Source organism: Haematobia irritans, chromosome 1, assembly GCF_050003625.1.
Source record: "Haematobia irritans isolate KBUSLIRL chromosome 1, ASM5000362v1, whole genome shotgun sequence".
In the NCBI taxonomy this organism is placed as follows: domain Eukaryota; kingdom Metazoa; phylum Arthropoda; class Insecta; order Diptera; family Muscidae; genus Haematobia; species Haematobia irritans.
Window position 1 is genome coordinate 101,191,340 of NC_134397.1, and position 14,644 is coordinate 101,205,983.

At 29.3% G+C, this 14,644-nt stretch overlaps 1 protein-coding gene across 4 annotated transcripts in view; it reads right to left on the reverse strand.

The window, feature by feature from the left end:
- Positions 1-14,644, reverse strand: part of LOC142221517 (protein O-mannosyl-transferase 2-like) — an 84,598-nt gene that overhangs the window by 43,839 nt on the left and 26,115 nt on the right. The window contains exon 3 of one of the 4 annotated variants that reach the window (XR_012718081.1): positions 88-287. The exons of the other annotated variants lie outside the window; for them this stretch is intronic. The gene's annotated coding sequence lies outside the window, so the exon portion shown is untranslated. Of the gene's footprint in view, positions 1-87; positions 288-14,644 lie in introns of those variants that run through there. 4 annotated transcript variants of the gene reach the window in all.

A 14,644-nucleotide genomic window follows, 5' to 3' on the forward strand; every position in this document is an offset into this window, starting at 1 on the left:
ACCGAGACACATTTCGTCGTTGGAAGTCTCTGTAAGTCATACATACATATTTACTTACACAAAAAACATTGCAGTGTTTTCGCCGAAGTATAACTATATAGAGCGAATTACGTTCACGCGCGCCTTTAAGCACACCTAAGTTTTTTTACTGAATAGTACAGTTCAGTTCAGCTCGCGCCTGAAAGTGCACCTACGTCTTTTAGTGAATTGTTCAATTCGTAGCCGGAATATGCCTGTTTTATTTAACAGCAATAATGCAAACAACTGCAATGATGGGATATAGGCCGCTGTAAAATAACCAAAAGAAAGACCAGTTTTTTTTCTTAAAATTGAACAAAGAAAAAGACAATTTAAAATAAAAATTTTTGCAAGAATGACGATTTAGTGGGTCAATCTGCAGCCTATATACCATCTCCCATTTATATTATAACTTGATCTATTATATTCACCATAACAATTGTTTATATCTAAAATGTACATATGATATATATTTCCTAAATATAAACACATTATGTTGTCATAATTTCGCACAAGTGATGATGTTTTTTTGAATGCGCATTGGAATCATTGACTGGGGGTTTATTTTGAAATTCAAGAACTGAGTGTAACATTGTCTACAGGAGTCTAGCAGACTCGATTCAAGACAATGATAATTGTTTAATCGCCTGATCTGTTTTGACAGTGTAAGCTTGAGTATGTAAATTTGAATTTTGAGATCATACACTTGAAGAAGAGTCGGACGGACTCCTTGCTTAAAAGTTAAAAGAGGCTAATTTTACATTTTCTGTTAAATTTGCAAATGTGAAATTAAGAGTATTTTCATCCCTTATTATAAAGTAAAGGTGGGCAGATGTTAGTATTTTATCAACGTGATATGATTCCAGACATATGCGTCTAACATTTGATGTGTGGTACCATTTCGAATATCTGGAGCTATAGCTTGAAATACATTTGAGGATACCGCGTACATTTGAGAGTCTACGGATCCTAGCTTTATTACTTTGGGTCTCGTACGGTTACTATTTTTCGGAGTTATTCACCAACTTTATGACGGTGAATTAGTACGTGTCCATATTATAAATTAAAGGTTTAATTTTTGTTCGTCGCATTCTCTTTCCCATGAGGCGGTTACTTTCCCCATAGTATTCTAGTCGTTCCTCGCGAAAGATCGATTTTTATGTTTATGCAGTATCTGGATAATAAAATTATAACCTTAATAAAGGACATCTTTTTCCAGAAGAATTTTGTTTCTCATTGCATTGCATATTCATCATCATTGTCTACTGAATTCAACACGATTAATGGCATATCTTTTCGTGTTGGTTTGGACAATTACATGCTTCTGAAAATACATATAACATAATTTTTTTTTTTTTTGGAAAAGATGGTACGATGATACGAGGTCTGTGAACATTTAACCCAACCCTTCACAGAGGAAAGTTATAATATTCGAGAAAAAAAATCGGGACTATGTGTGCGGGATACGTTCGCCCTTAATATAGCGTACTTCCATTCGCTAAATTAATATTGAAGACGAGAACAAATTCGAAATTTCTTCCTTACACAGTAAAAAAAAAGAAAAAGAAAATATTTCCAATTAAAAAGTTAATTGAAGTTGAAAATTTTTTCAATTAATAAATTAATTTATTAAATTAACTTTAATTTATTCCCCTAAGCTCCATACTGAAGGAATTCTGATATCTATAACTTCTCTGCAGATAACTGCTTCCTCATATCTCATATTAAGGCTTTTTCAATCGCCCTGGTGCATGACGAGTGAGCGACTAACTGAAGGCTACCTAATTGAACATTGCTCCCCATAAATTCGATCTAAATTAAATCCTGGGGTCTGATCTCAAACTTGTTGGCTTGTGTCATGGTTTCAAATGGCTTCCGAGGTTGAGAGGGATTCAAAGGCGTTGAGGTGGATTCAATCATTAAACAGGTTTTAATGTATTTTTTTGAATTTGCATGAGCTGGTAGATTGGGAGCAACCGTTTTTTTGTCTGATACTCAATTATCTTTCAATCTTTGCACTTTTATTCAATCTCCTCGACAGCTTCTCCTTTTTTGTTATTTCTCGTGAGGAAATGGAGGCAATAAAAAAGGAGTTCATTTACCATTCAGACGACTTGGTTGTGTTTTGCTCAAGGTTCGATGAGATTCCTACTGATTATACAGACTCCTCCCTGGAGATATTACGGCAGGATTTGAAAGAAAGGTGGGCGAATGTTCAGGAATTTCATAAAAGGGTGTCCATGACATCGGATACAGATATTGAGAAAGCTTTCAAAGAATCGGCTTTGGAGAAGTATGGAAATTGTACAAAAAGTTTCCATAGGCTCATGACGAAAATTTTGGATTTTCAAAGAACTTTCGTTACACCGCCAGATTCCTCAAAGGTATTGATTCCTTTAGAGAACTCAGATTCTAACTTTAGTTGTATGAAGGTCCCTCCCTGTGACACTGAGGACTTTCAGGGTGGATACGAGGAATGGCCCTCGTTTCGGGACAAGTTTACGGCCTCTACATCAACCACCCGAGAATATCTGCGGTTCAGAAGTTATATTATCTTCGCCTAAAAGTGAAAGGTCAGGCCGCAGCTATTGTAGGGACATATACGTTATGTGGAGACAACTTCCCGATAGACTGGGAGGCATTAAGGTGTCGGTATGAAAATAAGAGGATATTGGTTGATAACCAGTTGAAGATACTTCTGAATTTGAAGAGCATTCCATTCTTTGATTGAGTGATTGAGTGATTCTTTGCAGAAAATCCAGACGACTATAAATGATTGTCTGGCAGCCCTGACGGCGCAAAATATTTCCACGAAAGATTGGGACCCCGTATTGGTGTATTTGTGTTCAACAAAGTTACCCCATGAAACTTTATCTCTTTGGGAGCAATCATTGAAATCTCATAAGGATTTACCGAAATGGTCGGAAATGGATGCCTTTTTGTCTGATATGTACGAGGTGGTGGAAAGGTGTGATAGTATTCATGGGTCGCGGACAGGTTGTCGTAGATTGCCTGAAGTGAATTCCTTCAATACTGAAAGTGTTTTTCAAATTACGTGCAAATTTTGCGATAAGAGTCATCCCCTGAAGAATTGTCAGAAGTTTAAGAATCTCAATCCTGCGGATCGCTCACAATTTGTCTCGAGGAACACTATGTGTCTGAATTGTCTTTCGGATCATTCTCGTAAGGAATGTAAAAGTAAAGCGCTTTGTTTAGTGTGTAAAAGAAATCACCATACCTTATTGCATTTCCCGAATGTGAGACCAAAAGGAGTAAAGGGGACAGATATTTCGGACTGTCAGGTGTCAACTAGCTCACGGAATATAACTCCTTCTCAAGGAGTTTGCGGTGGAAATTCCGAGGAGATAGAGGTTGCAAATATTCACCAAACTTCTTCGCATTTCTCTTCCCATGAAACGGTGGACTGTGAAAGGACACTTTTACCGACTGCAGTCGTTACCATTCGCCATAGGGGGGATACGTTTAAAGCAAGGGCTTTTCTCGATCAAGGTTCTGAAAAGTCTTTTATTTCTAAAGGCTTACAACAAAAGTTAATGCTTCCGACTGAAATGAGAAAATTAGAGGTTTGGGTGGTCAAATTGTAGCCAACTCTAATTCCCTATGTTCCATGTCCCTATTTTCTGAGTTGTACAGCAAAGTGATTGACATAACGACCATAGTTGTTCCGAAGATAACGCGTCTTCTCCCTAGTTTCTTCGATCCAAGTTTGCTCTAGAAACGACAACATGCATACTCGAAGGGCAGGTCTACTGAGACCGCATTACATGAACTAGTCAGCTTTATTGAAAGCTCACTATCTGTCAAAGAATACACAATCGTGGCGTTTCTAGACATCGAAGGGGCGTTCAATAACGTCCATCCGAGCTCGATAGTAAATGGACTGACAACTCTGAATGTTGATCCATGTATACTTAGGCTGTTAGACGAACTTCTAAGGAAGAGACGCATTTCAGCCACACTAGGACAAGCAAACATACAAAGGTATGTGAACAGAGGCACTCCTCAAGGAGGAGTTCTATCACCTCTTCTTTGGAATGTTGCTATAAACGACCTTCTGGATTCCCTAGAAAAAGAAAGGATACAAGTGGTGGCATACGCAGATGATGTGGCGCTAGCAGACAGGGGAAAATTCCCATCAACAGTTAGAAATATTATGCAGAGAGCCCTCCGGATGACTGAGAAATGGGCGAAAGATAATGGTCTTGGGGTAAATCCTGCAAAGACAGAACTAGTCACTGCAGAGATCGCAAAACTCCCACGGTTAGACCCATTTCCTTAGGGGGTATTGAAATTCCCTTTAGGGAGTGTGCAAAATACCTTGGCGTTATTTTGGACAGGAAGCTGAACTTTAAGCTTAATATTGAAGAAAGGGCGAGGAAAGCACCGGTAGCTTTATACTCGTGCAAAAAGGCAATAGGGAAAAAGTGGGGACTAAAACCAAAAATTGTACATTGGCTATACACGGCAGTGGTTAGTCCTATAATGCTATATGGTGTTGTAGTCTGGTGGCCGGCACTTCACCAGCCGACAAGTTTAGACAAAGTTCAGCGTATGGCGTGCTTGTGTATCTCAGGTGCATTCAGCAAGACAGGAACAAACTCCCTTAATGTCATACTGCATCTATTGCCTTTAGACATTTTGGCCAAACAGTCAGCTGCCTAACGTAGTGGATTACACTTTGGCGAGTCCACTTTTCGGCAAAAAGTTTGAGACTCTTCTCAACAGTGAGGCGTGGTGTAGACGGACCCCGGGGAATAAAAGATATATATATATATATATATATATATATATATATATATATATATATATATATATATATATATATATATATATATATATATATATATAAATATATATATATATATATATATATATATATATATATATATATATATATATATATATATAATATATATATATATATATATATATATATATAATATATATATATATATATATATATATATTATATATATATATATATATATATATATATATATATATATATATATATATATATATATATATATATATATATATATATATATATATATATATATATATATATAATATATATATATATATATATATATATATATATATATATATATATATATATATATATATATATATATATATATATATATATATATATATATATATATATATATATATATATATATATATATATATATATATATATATATATATATATATATATATATATATATATATATATATATATATATATATATATATATATATATATATATATATATATATATATATATATATATATATATATATATATATATATATATATATATATATATATATATATATATATATATATATATATATATATATATATATATATATATATATATATATATATATATATATATATATATATATATATATATATATAAATATATCATATATATAAAAATATATATAATCACCAGACCGCGATGTCGGCTGTTTTCCTCCATTTTGTCGTGCCAAAGTAAGGAAATTATTCGAAAAATGACCACATTTTTTAAAAAATTTAAAACAAAACACGCATATTGGGAATAAATGGTGTATTTTAAACAGAAATTGTTAAGTAAAAATTTTGTACAAAAAGCTTAGTTTACGGGATATCGATCGTTGAGAATTCAAATATTTTACCTTTTTTTTCGAAAAATGAATGCATTTTTCATAAAAGTTAAGATACAACGTGCATATCGTGTATATAAAGTCTATTCTAAAGAGAAAATGTTAAATAAAAAGTATGCCCAAAATGTTTTGTTTTCGAGATATCGATCGTTGAAAATTCAAATTTAAAACGAAACATGCATATTGGGAATAACTGGTGCATTCTAAAAAGAAAATATTAAGTAAAAATTTTGCTAAAAATGCTTAGTTTTCGAGATATCGATCGTTTAAAATTCAAATATTTTACCACTTTTTCGAAAAATGGTTGCATTTTTACAGAATTTAAGACGAAACATATATATTTGGAATAACTGGTGCATTCTAAAGAGAAAATATTAAGCAACAATTTTGATAAAAATGCTTAATTCTCGAGATATTGACTGTTGAAAATTCAAATATTTTACCACTTTTTCGAAAAATGGTTGCATTTTTTACAAAATTTAAGACGAAGCATACACATTGGGAATAACTGGTGCATTCTAAAGAGAAAATATTAAGTAAAAATGTTGCTAAAAATGCCTAGTTTTCGAGATATCGATCATTGAAAATTTAAACTTTCGAAGAATGGTTGCACTTTTTTACAAAACTTGAGACAAAACATGCATATTGGGTATAAATGGTGCATTCTAAAGAGAAAATATTAAGTAAAAATTTTGCCAAAAATGTTTAGTTTTCGAGATATCGATCGTTGCAAATTCAACTATTTTTCCACTTTTTCGAAAAATGGTTGCATTTTTTACAAAATTTAAGACGAAACATGCATACTTGGAATAACTAGTGCATTCTAAAGAGAAAATATTAAGTAAAAAATTTGCTAAAAGTGTTTAGCTTTCGAGATATCGATCGTTGAAAATTTAAATATTTTAGCTCTTAAGAAAAATGGCTGCATTTTTTCCCAAACTTGAAACAAAACTTGAGACAAAACATGCATATTGGGTATATATGGTGCATTCTAAAGAGAAAATATTAAGTTAAAATGTTGCTAAAAATGTTTAGTTTTCGAGATATCGATCGTTGAAAATTCAAATATTTTACCGCTTTTTCGAAAAATGGTTGCATTTTTAAAAAAATTTGAGACAAAACAGGCATATTGGGTATAACTGGTGCATTCTAAAGAGAATATATTAAGCAACAATTTTGATAAAAATGCTTAATTCTCGAGATATCGACTGTTGAAAATTCAAATATTTTACCACTTTTTCGAAAAATGGTTGCATTTTTTACAAAATTTAAGACGAAACATGCATATTGGGAATAACTGGTGCATTCTAAAGAGAAAATATTAAGTAAAAATTTTGCTAAAAATGCTTAGTTTTCGAGATATCGAATTAAGAATTTAAGACGAAACATATATATTTGGAATAACTGTTGCATTCTAAAAAGAAAATATTAAGTAACAATTTTGCTAAAAAGTTTTCGAGATATCGATCGTTGAAAATTCAAATATTTTACCACTTTTTCGAAGAATGGTTGCATTTTTTAAAAAATTTGAGACAAAACATGCATATTGGGTATAACTGGTGCATTCTAAAGAGAAAATATTAAGTACAAATTTTGCCAAAAATGTTTAGTTTTCGAGATATCGATCGTTGAAAATTCAAATATTTTACCGCTTTTTCGAAAAATGGTTGCATTTTTTTACAAAACTTGAGACAAAACATACATATTGGGTATATATGGTGCATTCTAAATAGAAAATATTAAGTAAAAATTTTGTTAAAAATGATTAGTTTTCGAGATATCGATCGCTGAAAATTTAAATATTTTAGCACTTTCGAAGAATGGTTGCACTTTTTTAGAAAACTTGAGACAAAACATGCATATTGGATATAAATGGTGCATTCTGAAGAGAAAATATTAAGTAAAAATTTTGCCAAAAATGTTTAGTTTTCGAGATATCGATCGTTGAAAATTCAACTATTTTTTCCACTTTTTCGAAAAATGGTTGCATTTTTTACAAAATTTAAGACGAAACATGCATACTTGGAATAACTAGTGCATTTTAAAGAGAAAATATTAAGTAAAAATTTTGCTAAAAATGCCTAGTTTTCGAGATATCGATCGCTGAAAATTCAAATATTTTACCACTTTTTCGAAAAATGGTTGCATTTAAAAAAAAAATTGAGACAAAACATGCATATTGGGTATAACTGGTGCATTCTAAAGAGAAAATATTAAGTAAAAATTTTGCCAAAAATGTTTAGTTTTCGAGATATCGACGTTGAAAATTCAAATATTTTACCGCTTTTTCGAAAAATGGTTGCATTTTTTACAAAATTTAAGACAAAACATGTATATTTGGAATAACTGGTGCATTCTAAAAAGAAAATATTAAGTAAAAATTTTGCCAAAAATGTTTAGTTTTCGAGATATCGATCGATGAAAATTCAAATATTTTACCGCTTTTTCGAAAAATGGTTGCATTTTTTTACAAAACTTGAGACAAAACATACATATTGGGTATATATGGTGCATTCTAAATAGAAAATATTAAGTAAAAATTTTGCTAAAAATGCCTAGTTTTCGAGATATCGATCGCTGAAAATTTAAATATTTTAGCACTTGCGAAGAATGGTTGCAATTTTTTTGCAAAACTTGAAACAAAACATGCATATTGGGTATAACTGGTGCATTCTAAACAGAAAATATTAAGTAAAAATTTTGCTAAAAATGCTTAGTTTTCGAGATATTGATCGTTGAAAATTTAAATATCTTAGCATTTAAGAATAATGGCCGCATTTTTTCAAAACTTGAAACAAAAATATGCATATTGGGTATATATGGTGCATTATAAAGAGAAAAAATTAAGTCAAAATTTTGCTAAAAATGCTTAGTTTTCGAGATAACGATCGCTGAAAATTTAAATATTTTAGCACTTGCGAAGAATGGCTGCAATTTTTTTGCAAAACTTGAAACAAAACATGCATATTGGGTATAACTGGTGCATTCTGAAGAGAAAATATAAAAATAATAAAAATATTGCTAAAAATGCTTAGTTTTTGAGATATCGATCGTTGAAATTTCAAATATTTTACCACTTTCGAAAAATGGTTGCATTTTTTAAAAAAATTGAGACAAAACATGCATATTGGGTATAACTGGTGTATTCTAAAGAGAAAATATTAAGCAAAAATTTTGATAAAAATGCTTAATTCTCGAGATATCGACTGTTGAAAATTCAAATATTTTACCACTTTTTCGAAAAATGGTTGCATTTTTTACAAAATTTAAGACGAAACATGCATACTGGGAATAACTGGTGCTGATCGCTGAAAATTTAAATATTTTAGCACTTGCGAAGAATGGCTGCAATTTTTTTGCAAAACTTGAAACAAAACATGCATATTGGGTATAACTGGTGCATTCTGAAGAGAAAATATAAAAATAATAAAAATATTGCTAAAAATGCTTAGTTTTTGAGATATCGATCGTTGAAATTTCAAATATTTTACCACTTTCGAAAAATGGTTGCATTTTTTAAAAAAATTGAGACAAAACATGCATATTGGGTATAACTGGTGTATTCTAAAGAGAAAATATTAAGCAAAAATTTTGATAAAAATGCTTAATTCTCGAGATATCGACTGTTGAAAATTCAAATATTTTACCACTTTTTCGAAAAATGGTTGCATTTTTTACAAAATTTAAGACGAAACATGCATACTGGGAATAACTGGTGCATTCTAAAGAGAAAATATTACGTAAAAATTTTGCTAGAAATGCTTAGTTTTCGAGATATCAATCGTTGAAAATTTAAATATTTTAACACTTGAGAAAAATGGCTGCATTTTTTCAAAAACTTGAGACAAAAAATTAATATTGAGTATATATGGTACATTCTAACGCGAAAATATTAAGTAAAAATTTTGTTAAAAATGTTTAGTTTTCGAGATATCGATCGCTGAAAATTTAAATATTTTAGCACTTTCGAAGAATGGTTGCACTTTTTTACAAAACTTGAGACAAAACATGCATATTGGGTATAAATGGTGCATTCTAAAGAGAAAATATTAAGTAAAAATTTTGCCTAAAATGCTTAGTTTTAGAGATATCGATCGTTGAAAATTCAAATATTTTATCGTTTTTTTCGAAAAATTGTTGCATTTTTTTTACAAAATTTAAGGCGTTAACATGCATATTGGGAATAAGTGGTGCATTCTTAAGAGATAATATTAAGTAAAAATTTTGCTAAAAATGCTTAATTCTCGAAATATCGATTGTTGAAAATTCAAATATTTTACCACTTTTGCGAAAAATGGTTGCATTTTTTACAAAATTTAAGCCAAACATGCATATTGGGAATAACTGGTGCATTCTAAAGAGAAAATATTAAGTAAAAATTTTGGTAAAAGTGCTTTATTCTCGAGATATCGATTGTTGAAAATTCACATATTTTACCACTTTTTCGAAAAATGGTTGCATTTTTTCCAAAATTTAAGACGACATATGCATATTGGGAATAACTGGTGTATTCTAAAGAGAAAATACTAAGTAAAAATTTTGCTAAAAATGTTTAGTTTTCGAGATATCGATCGTTGAAAGTTTAAACATTTTAGCACTTAAGAAAAATGGCAGCACTTTTTCCAAAACTTGAAACAAAACTTGTGACAAAACATGCTTATTGGGTATATATGGTGCATTCTAAAGAGAAAATATTAAGTTAAAATGTTGCTAAAAATGCTTAGTTTTCGAGATATCGATCGTTGAAAATTCAAATATTTAACCACTTTCGAAGAATGGCTGCATTTTTTTACAAAACTTGAGACAAAACATGCATATTGGGTATAACTGGTGCATTCTAAAGAGAAAATATTAAGTAAAAATTTTGCTAAAAATGCTTAGTTTTCGAGATATCTATCGTTGAAAATTCAAATAGTTTAGCACTTTCGAAGTATGTTTGCACTTTGTTACAAAACTTGAGACAAAGCATACATATTGGGTATATATGGTGCATTATAAAGAGAAAATATTAAGAAAAAATTTTGCTAAAAATGCTTAGTTTACGAGATATCGATCGTTTAAAATTCAAATATTTTACCACTTTCTAAGAATGGCTGCATTGTTTTACAAAACTTGAGACAAAACATGCATATTGGGTATATATGGTGTTTTTTTAAAGTGAAAATGTTAAGTAAAAATTTTGCTAAAAATGCTTAGTTTTCGAAATATCGATCGTTGAAAATTCAAATATTTTACCACTTTTTCGAAAAATGGTTGCATTTTTTACAAAATTTACGGCAAAACATGCATATTGAGAATAACTGATGCATTCTAAAGAGAAAATATTAAGTAAAAATTTTGCTAAAAATGCTTAGTTTTCGAGATATCGATCGTTGAAAATTCAAATCTTTTACCACTTTTTCGAAAAATGGTTGCATTTTTTTACAAAATTTAAGACAAAACATGCATATTGGGTATAACTGGTGCATTCTAAAGAGAAAATATTAAGAAAAAATTTTGCTAAAAATGCTTAGTTTTCGAGATATCTATCGTTGAAAATTCAAATATTTTAGCACTTTCGAAGTATGTTTGCACTTTGTTACAAAACTTGAGACAAAGCATACATATTGGGTATATATGGTGCATTATAAAGAGAAAATATTAAGAAAAAATTTTGCTAAAAATGCTTACTTTTCGAGATATCGATCGCTGAAAATTGAAATATTTTAGAACTTTCGAGAATGGCTGCACTTTTTTACAAAACTTGATACAAAACATGCATATTGGGTATAACTGGTGCGTTCTAAAGAGAAAATATTAAGAACAAATTTTGCTAAAAATGCTTAGTTTTCGAGATATCTAACGTTGAAAATTCAAATATTTTACCGTTGTTTCGAAAAATGGCTGCATTTTTTACAAAGTTTTAGACTAAATATGCATATTGGGTATATATAGTGCATTCTAAAGAGAAAATATTAAGTAAAAATTTTGTTAAAAATGCTTAGTTTTCGAGATATCAATCGCTGAAAATTTAAATATTTTAGCACTTTCGAAGAATGGTTGCACTTTTTTACAAAACTTGAGACAAAACATGCATATCGGGTATAAATGGTGTTTTTTAAAGTGAAAATGTTAAAAAAAAAAATTTGCTAAAAATGCTTTGTTTTCGAAATATTGGTCGTTGCAAATTCAAATATGTTACCACTTTTTCGAAAAATGTTTGCATTTGTTACAAAATTTAAGACGAAATATGCATATAGAGAATAACTGTTGCATTCTAAGCAGATAATATTAAGTAAAAATTTTGCAAAAAATGCTTAGTTTTCGAGATAGCGATCGTCGAAAATTTTAATATTTTAGCACTTTCGAAAAATGGCTGCATTTTTTAAAAAATTTTATACTAGACATGCATATTAGGAATAAATGGTGTATTTTAAAGAGAAAATGTTAAGTACGCATTTTGCCCAAAATGCTTAGTTTACGAGATATCGATCGTTGAAAATTCAAATATTTTAATACTTTTTCGAAAAATGGTTGCTTTTTTTTCAAAATTTAAGACGAAACATGCATATTAGGAATAACTAGTGTATTCTCAAGAGAAAATATTAAGTAAAAATTTTGCCGAAAATGGTTAGTTTCAAATATTTTATCACTTTTTCGAAAAATGGTTGCATTTTTTACAAAATTTAAGACGAAACATGCGTATTGGCAACAACTGTTGCATACGAAAAAAATATTAACTAAAAATTTTGCTAAAAATGTTTGGTTTTCGAGATATCGATCGTTGAAAATTCAAATATTTTACCGTTGTTTCGAAAAATGGCTATATTTTTTACAAAATTTTAAACTAAACATGCTTATTAGGAATAAATGGTGAAAGAGAAAATGTTAAGTACGCATTGTGCTCAAAATGCTTAGTTTTCGAGATATCGATCGTTGAAAATTCAAATATTTTACCACTTTTTCGAAAAATGGTTGCTTTTGTTACAAAATTTAGGATAAAACATGCATATTAAGAATAAATAAAGAAAATATGAAGTACAAATTTTGCTAAAACTGCTTAGTTTTCGAGACACCGATCGTTGAAAATTCAAATATTTTAACACTTTCGAAGAATGGCTGCATTTTTTTTACAAAACTTGAGTCAGAACATGCATACTGGGTATATATGGTGTTTTCTAAAGTGAAAATGTTAAGTACAAAGTTGGCCCAAAATGCTTAGTTTTCGAGATTTTGATCGTTGAAAATTCAAACATTTTACCATTTTGTTGAAAATTGCTGCATTTTTTAAAAATTTTAAGACTAAACATGCATATTGGGAATAAATGGTGTATTTTAAAAAGAAAATATTTAGTAAAAATTTTGCTAAAAATGATTAGTTTTCGAGATATCGATTATTGAAAATTTAAATATTTGACCACTTTTTCGAAAAATGGCTGCATTTTTCCAAATTTAAGACCACAAATGCATATTGAGAATAAGTGGTGTTTTCTAACGAGAAAAAAACGTTTGCCAACAAGTGCTTAGTTTTCGAGATATCGATTGTTGAAAATTCAAATATTTTATCATTGTTTCGAAAAGTGGCTTCATTTTTTACAAAAGTTACGACCAATTGTGCACATTTTTTAGTGCCCAGAATAACAAACAAAAACTGAACAGTAAAAAGCCGTGAGCTAAGCTTCGATCAAGAGGGCAAATAAATTTGATGAATATTTTCGTTTTGGTATTGTATTGTTAAGTTGGCATTATCGCGCTAAAATAGCAATGTTTTCAGGGTTACTTTTCTTTAATAATTTATTTTAATGAAAGTAAACATCTTCAATTCTTGCGTTGGGTCACTCCCCACCATGCTATAAGAAAATTAGCTAAAAACTTGTAATGTTATTCTGCTTTTACAGAATTATTTTTGCTTTCAGCGGCAAAACTCGAATCTTTAGGAATAAAGCATTACTTATTCCTTTTTACTGTTTTATTTCTTTTTTTAGTCTTGGTACTAGGTTTGGGTAGGCCACCTAAGTATGGTGCCGACGGAAAATTATTGTATTTTCGAAAAAACAATCTTATTTAATGATTGTTCAAATTTTGACGCAATATATGCTTTTTCAATTAAAATTTCTTTATTTGTCCTGAATTATATGTCCTTTATATTGTGTAAGTTGCCTGTTCAAAGTTTTACTTTAATCTGCCAGACACATTTTTTCCGTTGTTAATATCCCAATGTACAAAATAAAAATGAACCACATTTTCATGTATCGTTGATGCACAATTTGTTATTAGAAATGTTTAAACACTGCCACATTTCAGCCAAATATTGGTTTTTATGACAAAGAAAACACAAACGGAAGCCAAAGCCGAATGGACGACGCGTTCAAATTCCGTTAAGATCTGGCAACCTTTAATTTATGTATACAAACCGTTCTGTTTGAGGACATGTCCCAGAAGTAAACGGTACGTAGATGACGGACCCCAAATAAAACGATATATAGTTAAATGGATATACCTTAGTATTACGTGGTCATATTGGTAAAAAATCGGGATATATAGGGTAGGGGGGAATGGTACGAAGTTATGTATGTAAAAAAAGTTAAAACTTTTTTGTGTCCCCAAACAATGCGATTGACATACATATATATATATATATATATATATATATATATATATATATATATATATATATATATATATATATATATATATATATATATATATATATATATATATATATATATATATATATATATATATATATATATATATATATATATATATATATATATATATATATATATATATATATATATATATATATATATATATATATATATATATGTATATATATATATATATATATATATATATATATATATATATATATATATATATATATATATATATATATATATATATATATATATATATATATATATATATATATATATATATATATATATATATATATATATATATA